Source organism: Halyomorpha halys, unplaced genomic scaffold, assembly GCF_000696795.3.
Source record: "Halyomorpha halys isolate HHAL.00 unplaced genomic scaffold, Hhal_1.1 Scaffold2532.1, whole genome shotgun sequence".
Lineage (NCBI taxonomy): Eukaryota > Metazoa > Arthropoda > Insecta > Hemiptera > Pentatomidae > Halyomorpha > Halyomorpha halys.
The window spans coordinates 15,444-28,282 of record NW_027115765.1 but is presented as its reverse complement, the minus strand read 5'-3'; the positions used below and the strand labels follow the sequence as shown (position 1 = coordinate 28,282).

Sequence of the window (12,839 nt, the reverse complement as noted above, 5' to 3'; positions counted from 1 at the left end):
AGGAATAAGTACCAATTTCAAAATTTCACACTTTTGACAAAAAAGTGGTAAAAAAAAATTATTATTTTATTATAATTGAAACACTCGAAGTGGTTATTTATTTATTTTCTTTTATACACTATGGTTTTGATATCTTTTATTTTACCTTTACTTTTTTAAAGTATTTTTTTTTTGCTTTTCTCATTTTTTTTGTTATTGTACTTACTAGTCCAACCCCCTCATTAATAAATAACATACAAATTTATTTTTAATAATATAAGTAAAAGATCATCTTGAGGAAGAAAAGTAATCTACAACGTATGTACCATCGAGCTCATTCTTCTTTGACTTTTGGCCATTCAGACCAGCTGTAATGAGTTTATTGTTTGAATTGATTATTATTATGCCAGTAAATAACAAACAATAAAAAAAGTTTTATGGAATCATTTTACACAGAAAAAAAATTGGAAAATTAGTTGGGTTATCTTTTTATTTTCAATTTTTGGATTTTATTCTTGAAAAGTAAAAAATAGAATTTTTCGAGTTGTTCAATATTGTTTCTTGGTCGAATACAAAGTTTATTATTTAATTTTGTTTTCATAGGGAATTTCTACTAATGTGGTTTTCCTTGACCTAATTGTCTTCCAAAAGTTTTTTAAAATCTTCTTTTCAAGGTTCTTCCCTGGTGTCATTAATATTGATTATTGAAAATAAAGATAAAAAGTGTTTCAATACAAGTAAGTATCGATATATTTAGTTTTGTATAAACAATTGTGTGTTGATGGATTAACAGTCAATCCTAAGATTCAATGATCCAATCCAATCAGAAACTTTAAATGCATATAATTATAACTAGTATTTGATTTACTGCAAGCTCTTGAGCTATCTTTACAACTTAAGATGAATATGTAAATTAATTTTTTTAAGTAATAAGGAACATTCCTAATTTTTATTTCCCCTACCATGGTTGGTTAATTCCTGAACTATCACTGAATTGAACAAATGTTCAATAACGAAAAAATTTAGTTTACTTTATTTTTATTACAAAAATGCTTGACCTTCGTTTAAACAAATCTATACTTATCGATCGCTTCAATATTTGATCTACCAACAAATTTGAAACGTTTATATATTAACAATTAATTCTATTTTTATTGGAAATAATGTTCAAGAAATGAAATGAGTAAAATCGACAGCAATGAGGGACTGTATTTCCCCTTGGGAGAGAAATTCAAGGCATTGTCTGTATTTCAATATGGCCGTCCAGCGTTGCCAGATCTCAACCTAACGGCTTTCCTTTATGTGGCAATGTTATATCTTTTCCTCCATAAATTAAATATCCTAAATTCTGCATCAGATACATCAAATAATTAAAATTTGGTTAAGAAAGAGTAAGAGTAAAATAATGTAATTTTTAATAAATAACTATCCTGCATTTTTTGGTATTACGATCCTTTAAGTCTAACGAGTATGTCTGCTCTGAATTATTTGATAAATCAATTCATAACTTTTACTATTTCTTACAGTAACCGATGTTTCATAAACACAGATGTGATATGCAGAATAATTAACGTATTTTATTGAAATTCTTAGTTAAATAATAAAACACTAATGAATAATCGCAGTGTGGGCTATTTTGAATAAGTGATAACATTTATAGAAACAGAGTAGGAAATGTTTTTAAAAATAAAAATGAGCATGATTATCAGTCCTTCCAGAAAATGAAAATTGTTCGTTCATTTAGATTAAGCTTAGTTCTATTCAAGTAATCGTATTTTTCTGGGATTTGCACATTCATAAATATATATACTAAAATGTATGTCCTCATAACAAAATAGATTTTATAGCATTTAAAACAAAGAAAATAAATGGCCGTTTGGCCTTGATTACCAAACAAGATTTTTTGGACCTAACAGAGAGTCAAATCCTAAAATGGCGTCGGTCAATACAGACGTAGTACGAAATATAGAGATTCATTGAATGATTATTGAATTTATAACTTAAGAATCGTGAAAAATTTAACGAAACATAAGTTATTGAGACGTATCATCGTAGTTATTTACACAAACCTCAAAACAACATTTAATTATAATATACTAGAAGTAGTCCCACCCTGAACCTGTGCTACACTAGCGCTTCTGTTGGAAATAATTTGTACTATAGTATTTCTTTTGAAGCAAGTTTTTTGATATTTTAGGCAATTTAAAAGAGAAAATATCATATTTTAAATTCTAAAATTCATTTTTACATAGTTTAAAAAGTGAATTTCTTTTAATTTTTGGATAATATTAAAATAGGTCTAGAAGGTTCTCGATCGTCATTCCCCCACTCCTTCCCAAGGTATAAATACACGTCACTGCCTGCCTTTGCCTCATTCCTGTTGGAGCTGCGTTCATGATGGAGCTGAAGTTTGGAGAAGACCATTCGTCTATGGCGGAAGAGGAACTGCTGGACTGGTCCAAACCTTCGTGAACCGTGAGTTGTAGTGGGTTAAGCGGTAATTCATGTATTCTGTTATGGTGTTACTGTCTTAAGTTGAAACTTAAATTAGTGGTTTGTGATTATAATTATATGTTACCTATTATTGCATAACCTCTACGATTTTAATTTATTGAACAGGGTTTCGGCGACCTTTAAACTTACCAACTCGTTCTCAGTATCGTTGCAGTTTTTAAGCTGCGCCCTGACTATTAGACTTGACATAGTGCTTTCGCCAGAGGATTTCGTCAGTGTGGTATTATGTGATTTAAGTATATTCTCATCTGAACTAATATATCGATATTGAAGTATCTGTGAGTGTTAAAACCTAATTTATTGTATGCTTAGTCATGTGAAGGGTTTTTGAACATCATTAGTGGATTAATGTGTCCCGTTTTAATAGTGACTACATGGATACTTCAGTGAGATCTATTTAAATCTATATTAGACGCATCCTTATGTGAAATAAGAAATTAATAATAATATTGGCGATTAGGTTTAAGTACTGCTAATAATTATATACAGTGTAAATTCAGGAAGTTTCATCTTAAAAAAAACTTTTGAGTCTAAGTATTTAAATGTTACTGAGGATTATTGAAGTTAACACTATTTGCTTAAGCCTAAATCTCCTTATTATGTTTAATGATCTTATAGAATATATTATTGAAGCTCATCAGTAGTATGTGGATTATATAAGTTAGTACGTCTGATTTCATCCAATGCCTTGTATGTGTACGTTTTACAATGTTATGCACCTAACCTAAGGTGCTATGAGAGTAATTTATATTTTTTACAGTCTAGTCTATCCAGGGAGTGCTGTTTTCATTTAGTTTTGCTCTATTAAAATTTATGCCAAGTGTGCTGGGTGTTATTGATGTAGGCATGAATGACATTTTAAAGAACCTAGAAAAAAATTATGCATGAGTGGTGCTTTTGTTATTAAATTAACAGATTTCTAAATGTTTTCTACGGATTTGATCCTAAACATTGTTGGTCAGTAATTTATCTTATTTGAAGTTATACTAGTTGGCTATTTAAACTAATTCAATTAGTTTGTCTTTTTATTTAAATTGCACCCCTTTTGGGTGCCCAGAATTAATAATTGTTTTCCAGAATTCACGGTTAGATGTTAATATCTTGAGGAGAGTATCTTAATGTGTGGTATATAGGTAAAGGTTAAACTACGTCTCTTAAGTTCAGCTAATCAAAAAGGAGTTGGTATGATAAGTTTATTAATTATTCTACTGATGTTACATAATACATGTAAATAGACCCACTTGGGTTTTTTTCCTTGTAATCGTGTTTTTCCAGGAAAGGTTATTATAATTAGGGCTGAAAATAGATTTAAAATAGTTGGTGCCTTCTTTTTTGAACAGGCCAATCAGTAATCAACTAATAAGGTCTTCCTTCCCCTAGTCGGTCAGTATTCTTACCGTTAGGTATGTGTAGAGTATAGTATTATGAATTTTAATTTTTTCCCCTACAAATGTTTTAATGATTAGTGCATTTCTTCTCATTAATGTCCTTAATTTTTTTTCTTTATATTCATTGAGATGTAGTAATATAGTAGTGATGTAATTCCCAGTTAAATTATTTCCTTTCGATATGCAATGCTGTGCATTCTGTTATTACAGAATACCAGCCATTAATATATTATTTCCAGAATATTGAATCTTCACTTCACTCAAACCCAAATTTATTTCAAGAAGGAGGTGCTAGGTTGTGTTATTGCCAGTAAGAAGCTCATTTTTGAATCCTGGCTACGTCAAAGCCCCTGTACCAGTAACTATAATGTTTTAAAAATCCCAGTACTGTTTTTATTTATTATTTCTCCATGCTTCGACACCTTCATGGTGTCCCAATTAATTATTGTTTTTTCAGAAAACTGAATTTGTGAAGAACTTTAGGTATTAATTTTAACGAATCCTTATTCACATAAAGGTTGAATTGAAGTATTGATTTTTGAAATATTATCTTAAATTGCCAAGTAAGGATTTCTCCGGTATTATAGTTTTTATTTATAAAATAATATCTATAATTTAACCACCAGGCTTGGTGGTTCACCCATTAACCCATCTATTTGCAGTAGTACAACTAGTCCATCAAACTTGGGTCATAAATAATGTTTTAGAAGGAATCTTAGTACACGCTACTTCACGTCAGTTAAACTTTTCTCACCCGAAGATTAGAAGAATGCTAGGTATTAGTTGCCAATAAGTAAGCTTTTTCAGCCTAAGTCAGATACGTGTATCACACCATGTCAAGGCCGTGATCCCAGTAACTATTGTTCATAATTAATAAATTATTAAGTTATTAAATATATTTTGCCTTTCACTATCCTTGCTCCTTAAAGGTGCCCCAATTAATAATTATTTTTTCAGAATTCTAATATACACGGACATGCTGTCAGCTAATTTTAGTTTTAGTTCATCCCGAGTTTTTGAAGTTTTGGGTCCTACTGCTGGTCTTACTTGTACTTATAACTTTTGGAAGAAATAATTTTTATTTCACTAGCTTTAGTTGCCAAGTAAGAAATATATATATAACGAGTAAAAATATTTTAAGTCATTCTGTTAACAAGTAAGTCTTATTTTAAACTGCCATACTTGGTGGTTCTCCCCATTAATCTATCAATTTTCAGTTCCTGTACTTCTCTTCAGGCTGAAATAGCTGCTTTAAGTTGTAAAGAAGACTAAGTAATGTGGAAGCTTTTAGTTATCAATGTCTACAGTTAATATTTTGTATAATCATGTTAGGGTGGTTCACCCCCATTAATTCCACCAATTTACAGTGGTACAACTAGCCCATCTCCAGGCAGATATAGTGGTCCTAAAAATTACCTGTAATTTAAGATGTCTTCATATCTATGTAAAGAAATTATTTCAAAAATTATAAAAGAGGGTATAATTATATTTGCTTATTCAATATGCTATAACAGTGATTTTTTTTTCCGTTTATTAGTTTTTTTCTCTAAATTAGGTGAATCACTCACCCCTCAGGGGTGGATATAAGTAACAGATGTTTTTACAGATAAAAATTCGGGCTGGAACCTGTGGTCTTCGCACGTGGTTCATTGACTGCCAACTTATAGGGAGGGAAGACAAGGCTATCATTCGTAAAACTGTAGGCTTCGATGCAGCTTAAATCATTTTATTATATCCAAGAGACAGATGCCAACATCATCAAAATGACACATTAGTAAGCTGGGCTGCAAAGGAATGGTTTGAAATTAGTATGATAGTTTTCTTATTTTGTGGTTATGCTCAAATTGAAGTTAGTGCTTATTTAATCCATTTCTTTTTCACTGAGTAATAATTTTTATTTAACTTATGGAATATCATGATTTATGGATTTAAGTAACTTAGATCAGTTTTGTAGTTTTCAGAAGTCAGATTTTCTCAAAACTTATTTTAATTTCAAATTTATTTATTTTTTAAAACTTGACTTTGATGACCTAAAACAAAAGTATTACTAAATTTTTGCATGATAATTTCCTTTTCCCTTTTTGGTAATGGTTTTTCCAGAGTACTGCACCGACATGTGCATTCGACAGATTGCCTAAGTGAGGAGTAATGTCCGAGATATGTGATAAAAAGTTACCAACAAATCAACTATGTTAAGAAATCTATGATGGAAAGTTATTATAAAATTGTCAATGTAACTAAGATTGTTGCTGTGATGAGAAGTTATTAAATCATCTTTATTGTATTGAAACCCGTTATCAAACTTAAAATGTCTCCCAGCGTTATCCCCTGAGATTTTCATCCTTAGTCAATCTTATTACAGGGTTCTCAATTCTTAAAAATGGCTTTGTATCTTTTATTATTCTTTTTGGATTTGAATTTTAATTTCAATGCTTAACAGTTAGTTTCTCTCTATAATCATTATTTCAGATAAACACATCCAGTAAATCGGATTTTTAATGCCATGCTGATTCTTATTTCTGCTGGGATTTATAATATATATAGTGTACTAGACCCTAAGACACGACATCTTCATGTAGAGAACAACAATTAACACTTCAAACTTCAATAAGATACCTGTGAAAATATATTCTGTATTTGCTGACTGACATCAATGATCTTCGCAGACAATCTGCAGAAGGAAATTGGTTTGACTCTTCCAGAACTGTACTAATCCACCCTACCTGTGGCTTTGGCTTCGGCTATCCTGGGTTACCCCTGCTCTCTGCTATTAACACAGCAGAGAGCAGAGGTAACCCAGGATGCACTTAAGATGGCTTTGTATCTTAATTTTCACCTATTATAAAACTTAGTGATTTATATTGACTTAAAATATTTCCAATTTCTGTTCAGTTAGTAATTTATTTCAAATTTTCATTTAACAGGCAGTTAAATTAATTAGTGTCCTCATTCATGGAAACCTTAGGATGGGAAAATAACAAGATGTCTTAGCTTTCTTTGTTTAGCTGATTATCGATAAAGCAAATCAGATCTGGGATTTTGTCTGTTAACTAATGAATATAATGCTGTAATGATAAATATTTGAACCTGTAGCGTATAACTTGCAAGCCTGTGTTGTGTGTGAGTCTTTTTAGTCAAGGATACTGCATTACCTGAGGGATCCGCTCTTCACAGGATGGCTTTGTATCACTTTTTATTTTTATTTCTTCTTTGTCATAACTTGAGATTTCTGTAAATCCTTAGTTACTGATTGCATTTAAATTGAGTAATGCTTTCTCACCCATTAGTTTAGGAAGGTGTAATGCACTTAGTTAACAATTCTAACTTTTTAGATATTATTAATAATTTTACTATAAATTTTTTTTCCTATTGCTGATAAATGGATGTTATTAGTGTAAAGATATAATAGTATCGTCAGTTGAATGTTAGCATACAGCACCTTCCTTTAACATTTCTTTTATTTTAAAGCTAATTTTTATGTATTTTTTTTATCTATGTTCTTCCTATTTATTTAGGAAGGTGACATATATAAATAATGTTGGAATGGTAAAGGAGAATGCCGTGTTAATGTGGTGCAAGGATTGGGGAGTGAATATGTTTGAAGTCGAAAAGCCTGTGTATCTATTAAAGATATAATGGAGTATTATTAGTTTAATCTGCACACCTGAGCTGTTGTGAGCTTCCCACCTAAATCGTAACTGATTTGTATAATTTTTTTTTAGCCACTTTCTTAGTTATGAAGTACTTTAAGAATACCTGTTACATCATTATTGTTTAATTGATTTAGGTTTCTTATTTATTTTTATTTACACAGGAAGGTGGCGGTAACTATCACAAGGGAATGAGAATGATTTTTTCTTTGTTTGCTTGAATCTGGGGATTAAGTATTTATAAAAAGTTAAATTGCAATGGATACTGCTACTTAAAGGTTCCCCAAAAGATTTAATTTGCAATCCTGATATGAAGTTAATACCTTGCTATAATTTCATGTAGTATCTTCTCTATAGTTACAATAATTAATTTCATGTTAATAAATTGTGGATGGAATGCTTGTGCAACAATAACTTTTCTAATTAATTTCTGTTTTTGTTGTCCCATGAGTAAAAAAGCTTCTTGTTAACATATATTCGTAAAAATAATAGAATTTTTTTTTGCACTATTTTTATCTTGAAGTTTATCTGAAATGCCTGCTGTGCCCTGTATGTATTTCTATGCTAATGCTGCTATGTGTGCAGCTATGTGTTGTCTTCTTTTTTTATTAGGTTGGCTGGACTCTTACTTCTCTACTGGGATTGATATGTGTAGTGAATAGCACAATTTTCATGCAAAATTTATTCAAGAAGCTTAAGATGTTAGTGTGTTAAACCAGTAGTTATGATGATATGCAATGATTATTGAAAGCACTGAATGTTAAAGCTTAAATGAAATGAAAATTAACACCACAATATTACAACTGCCTTAACTTTATTGTAAATGGGATGCTAATATCATTTAGAAACGTCTTATTTAAAACAAAAACATGGTTGTAGGTGGAGTGCTAACTAGTTACCTCCTTTTTTTGTTGAAGCATGTGCTTCTTTTTTCCCTTATTGTTTAGCAGGTGAGAAAAAATACCTTCAAAGCTTTTCCTCCCAATTAATCTGATGTACATATGACCTACTAATGTATTGTCCACAAATTCTCTCTTTAGCTGTTCTACCCGATGTGATAATATTGTTTTTCAATAAACAGTAAATGCAATCTTAATCATGGGTCTAATGTTCAATTAAGAGTATCTAATCTTCAATGCCCATCACAGTTTTGATTATAAGTCTGCAAAGTATATTGATCCTCTAATGATCGGAGATTGATCTTAAAGTTTCTTTCCATCCGCAACAAGTAAGAATTAATTATTATTGTTCCTAATAATTCTTGTTATTATATTAGTATAGTTATCCTGAGAATTTTTATTAAGGTTAGGTTTTTTTTATAAGTTATCTGAAATTTTTTATTAGGGTTAGGTTTTTTTTTTATTCTGTAATAGTTTTTTAAAAAATTTTTTCAGGAAAAATTAGTATTACTAATAAAATAATTTCAACTAATTGACTTAATAATTCATTAAGAAATGATGTCATTTTTTAAAGTGATGGTTGCAACTGTTAATTTATAAACTTGCTGAAACAATAATGTCACATTTTTTATTGCCTTAAAGCTTCCATACATCGTCTCAACTTGTAAGTTAAGGTATGGCTGTTACTTAAATTTGTTATTAAACAAATTATTCCCTGTATTATTAAAACTTAGTGCGATTGCATGCTAATGTTCTCATTATAGCATGCAATGTAAACTTAAGTATTTCATTAACTTTTGCAATCCTTATTTTACTATACTCAACAATTAAGTTTTATTCTTAATTACGATTCTGAATGGTTTTAGCTCAACATAAAAAATGAAAATGTTAAATATATATATTTTATTTGAAAATAATTCAGTGTAATAGTTTTTTTGGAATATACAAATTTACGAACACAATTGATCACACTGCTAATGGAATATAAAGATATTTAATTATATATTAGTTACTTACATGGATCTAAATGTTACAATACTGTGATAATATAATATTCCAATTAACCAGTTTCACATTTTAACATTAAAAGGTGATGTGTAATATTATTTTATCAGATTACTTTGTAACTACATTCTGTAAACATTATAATTTTTTCCATTCTACACCCCAAATGCAGGGGATTTGTATTCTGAGAATTACTGCCCTCAAAAGTAGCTGCCACCAGGTGTTCGCTAAACGGTTTCCAGACGCACCAGTGGCATTTCGGCAAGTCTGGGTTTATGACATGGTCGTCTTCTCGTTTTCCTATAAGTCTGGGTTTACGGCAGGGCTCATTTCTCGAATGCCTTCATGATGATAATGAATTATCAGCAGGTATAAAATAGTAACTATATTCAATCTTATTTGTCTATGATTTTTCTTGACAAACATAACTTATTTTGACAATTAAGCTCTTTAATTCCAAGTTCTATATGCATAATATAATAAATTATATTCATTCTAAACCATTCTTAAGAAGACAATAGTCTCATTATAAATATCTGTTGATTCAGTTTGATTTTGTTCCTTTAATGCATTCATTTGTCTATTATCTTCCCTTTATTTAGATTATCGAGAATGCTGATCAAGTTTATTGGCTACGACTATTGATCTGTTAATATCAGTTTAGCAGTTAAAACGCAAGCAGTATTAATATTTGTTGTTAAACTTCTACGATTAAAATTTTAAGTTTTTCATTTTGTGAGGTGTGCTTTGTGAAAGAAATATTTAGTTTATGATCTATAAACTTCACCACAATTATGTTGCAATTAATTTGTATTAATTATTTTTTCTGTTATCTCAATATCTTCGCATTATATTATTTTTACTTGAACCTAATACTATTAATGCTGTAAATATTTGTACTCTTAATTACTTCATTAAGGTTGTCTTTTCAGAAATTCCATGAATATTAGTATTAAGTTTTAAACCATTAAGTCAGTTGTTGTTTTAGCTTAGAAAATTAACCTTTCTGTCTAAAAACTATCTGCTCTTATTTACTTGTAATAGCGACTTAAGCTTCTTTTCTGTTACATTTTTTTTCTAGAACAATGTACTTGAATTCATTTAAAACTTGTTATTGTTCCCATTGTAGGCTGCTGCATCATCATGAAAGATCTATTACTGAAATCTTATGTTAGGAATTCTTTGTTATATATTGGGGGGCCAAGTCTTCAGATAATATATTTTTTTGTAGTTGTCTTTTTATTTAAAGAAACCTACCCCACAGCAATTAAAGGGTACTAAAATTGTTTTGTGTATTCAGTACTGAGTATGTATGAACAAGTTATGATAAAACACCGCAAATAGTAGGTGTAAGGTTTTACTACCATTTATTTACTAATAAACCTTAATAAAGTCAATTATTAGTCAATATAAGAGATATTTATTCAAAGTTAAAAATTAACAGGTATTACATTAAGCTTTTTTAAAAGTCTGCTTAATACGTATTAAGTTCAAGAATTAATTCATAATGAAATCAATAAAACAATTTCTAATAAAAAGGTATTCTGGATGCTAAGATATTTTTTATATCTATAATTCATAAATTACAAACTAAGGCAGTTCCTAAATTAGATTATTTTATATTCTTAAGAAATAAATATATATTATGTATCTTGCTTTAATTGATCTGTAGTTATAAGCACCCCTTTCTTAAATATTAATATTAAGTGTAAGGTGTCAATCAATAATTGCAATGTTATCAAATTGTGCATTTAATGTCTATCAAATTCGATATAAATAACGAAAATAAACATTTAAAAATTTGTTTACTTCAAAATAAAAAAATATATTAAAGAATTAATTATGCAGTTTATATAAACCCTTTTCTTAAGTATCGAAGGACAACGTATCTTGTAAGCTGAATTAAGGTTAGTTTTAGTTGTATAATAAATTTAATTAAAAATTAAGAACTACAAATAATCTGAGGGGTTTTTAGAATACTACTTATAAGATTAAATGAATCTTCCCTAAGGCTGTATTGCTTATAAGTTAACTATTTCTTATATCATAACTGAGTTGAATAACTCGATTTACATTATTTTTGAACATTTAAATAAAAGTTAACAACATTTGCCTATTTAACTAGGCAACTGATATTTAAAACAGTTGTCATGATTTATCACTTTATTGGGTCTATTTGTAGTTTGTTATATGGACAGCAATTGACCATTGGTTAATTATTTATTGCTTGTTTTATTTTTTTCTTCCATACATCTATCCTATGTTTATCGTTAATTTATGATAAAGAGAACTTAAAAATGTTGATTCTGTTATATCTTACAATACATTTAAAATTGATTTTTCTTTAGTTAAAATCAACATTCTCTCGACATTTAATCATTTAATCGACTGTAACATAAATCTTATATGACTCGTAAACTTGGTATCTCCCAGTTTAAATGTGTATATATCAAATTGTTACAGAAGTTAATATGGATTAATAATGCTCTTAAGAGGGTATGTTTTGTCATTCATTTTAAGTGTTTTCAGGTCTTGTAATGTATATAGCATTCAAATCTACTTATCAACCATTGGATGCTTCCAGTCAAATAAAAATAGGAATCGTGTTTTTTTTTCATTCCTAGGTAGGTAGACCACATAAAAGAATTAGTTTTCTAAATTCGATTTTCACTCATTTTCTTATTGCTACTTCGTTTCATGTTTAATTACGGTTTTGTTCCAACTAGTTTTCATAAGTAGTGCTGTTAATACTTTAAATTTTTTTTTTTACTAGACTAGAAGATACTTATCTCTCAAATGAAAGAACCAGAATAATTACATTTTTTTTTTTTTTATTGAATTAATAGCCTGGTCAAGCTGAACATGAAATTCAAATTTTTCTATACACATCCACGACAATACAATAATAATTCATGTTGAATTCAAATAAGTTTCTAGAACTTGTTCAGTTAAACCAAGGTTTTTTATATTAAAAATATACAAATTAAAATATTCACATTATATTTATACCTATTATACCTTAGTTCTGTGTTAAACTAATGTAAAAGAGTTCGTATAATATACTTAATCTATACTTGGCCTTGTGCATGTAATTTTAATTGATATGCATAATTCGCTAGATACTGAAACTAATTATTCCTATGGTCCACACCATGGTTCAATTTACAAGCTATCTGGACAACTATAGCAGCCCCTAAATTTGTGAACTAATAAACGTAATATGTGTTCTGTGCTATGGTCACACGATACTGAAAAAAACATTTTAAGGGAACTAAGCTATACACATAAGATTCGTTGTTTTTCAACATTTAATATTGATTAATTAACATACTAAAATGTTAAATGTATAAATATTAATTTAATATTGAGGCTTCATTGTATAAGATTCCGTATTCAATAAAATA

General features: G+C 29.0%; 1 long non-coding RNA gene across 5 annotated transcripts; it reads left to right on the top strand.

Annotated features, from left to right (window-relative positions):
* The first annotated feature begins 2,331 nt into the window (after positions 1 to 2,331).
* LOC106685071 (uncharacterized) lies at positions 2,332 to 11,085 on the top strand. 5 transcript variants are annotated; one of them, XR_010844947.1, is made up of 4 exons: positions 2,332 to 2,454; positions 2,599 to 8,759; positions 8,926 to 9,814; positions 10,038 to 11,085. It is a non-coding gene; the product is annotated as an uncharacterized lncRNA (long non-coding RNA). The 5 variants fall into 5 exon arrangements; XR_010844945.1 differs by having other exon boundaries at positions 2,336 to 8,759; positions 8,926 to 9,104; positions 9,297 to 9,814; XR_002945077.2 differs by having other exon boundaries at positions 2,336 to 8,759; positions 8,926 to 9,804.
* The last annotated feature ends 1,754 nt before the right edge of the window (positions 11,086 to 12,839 follow it).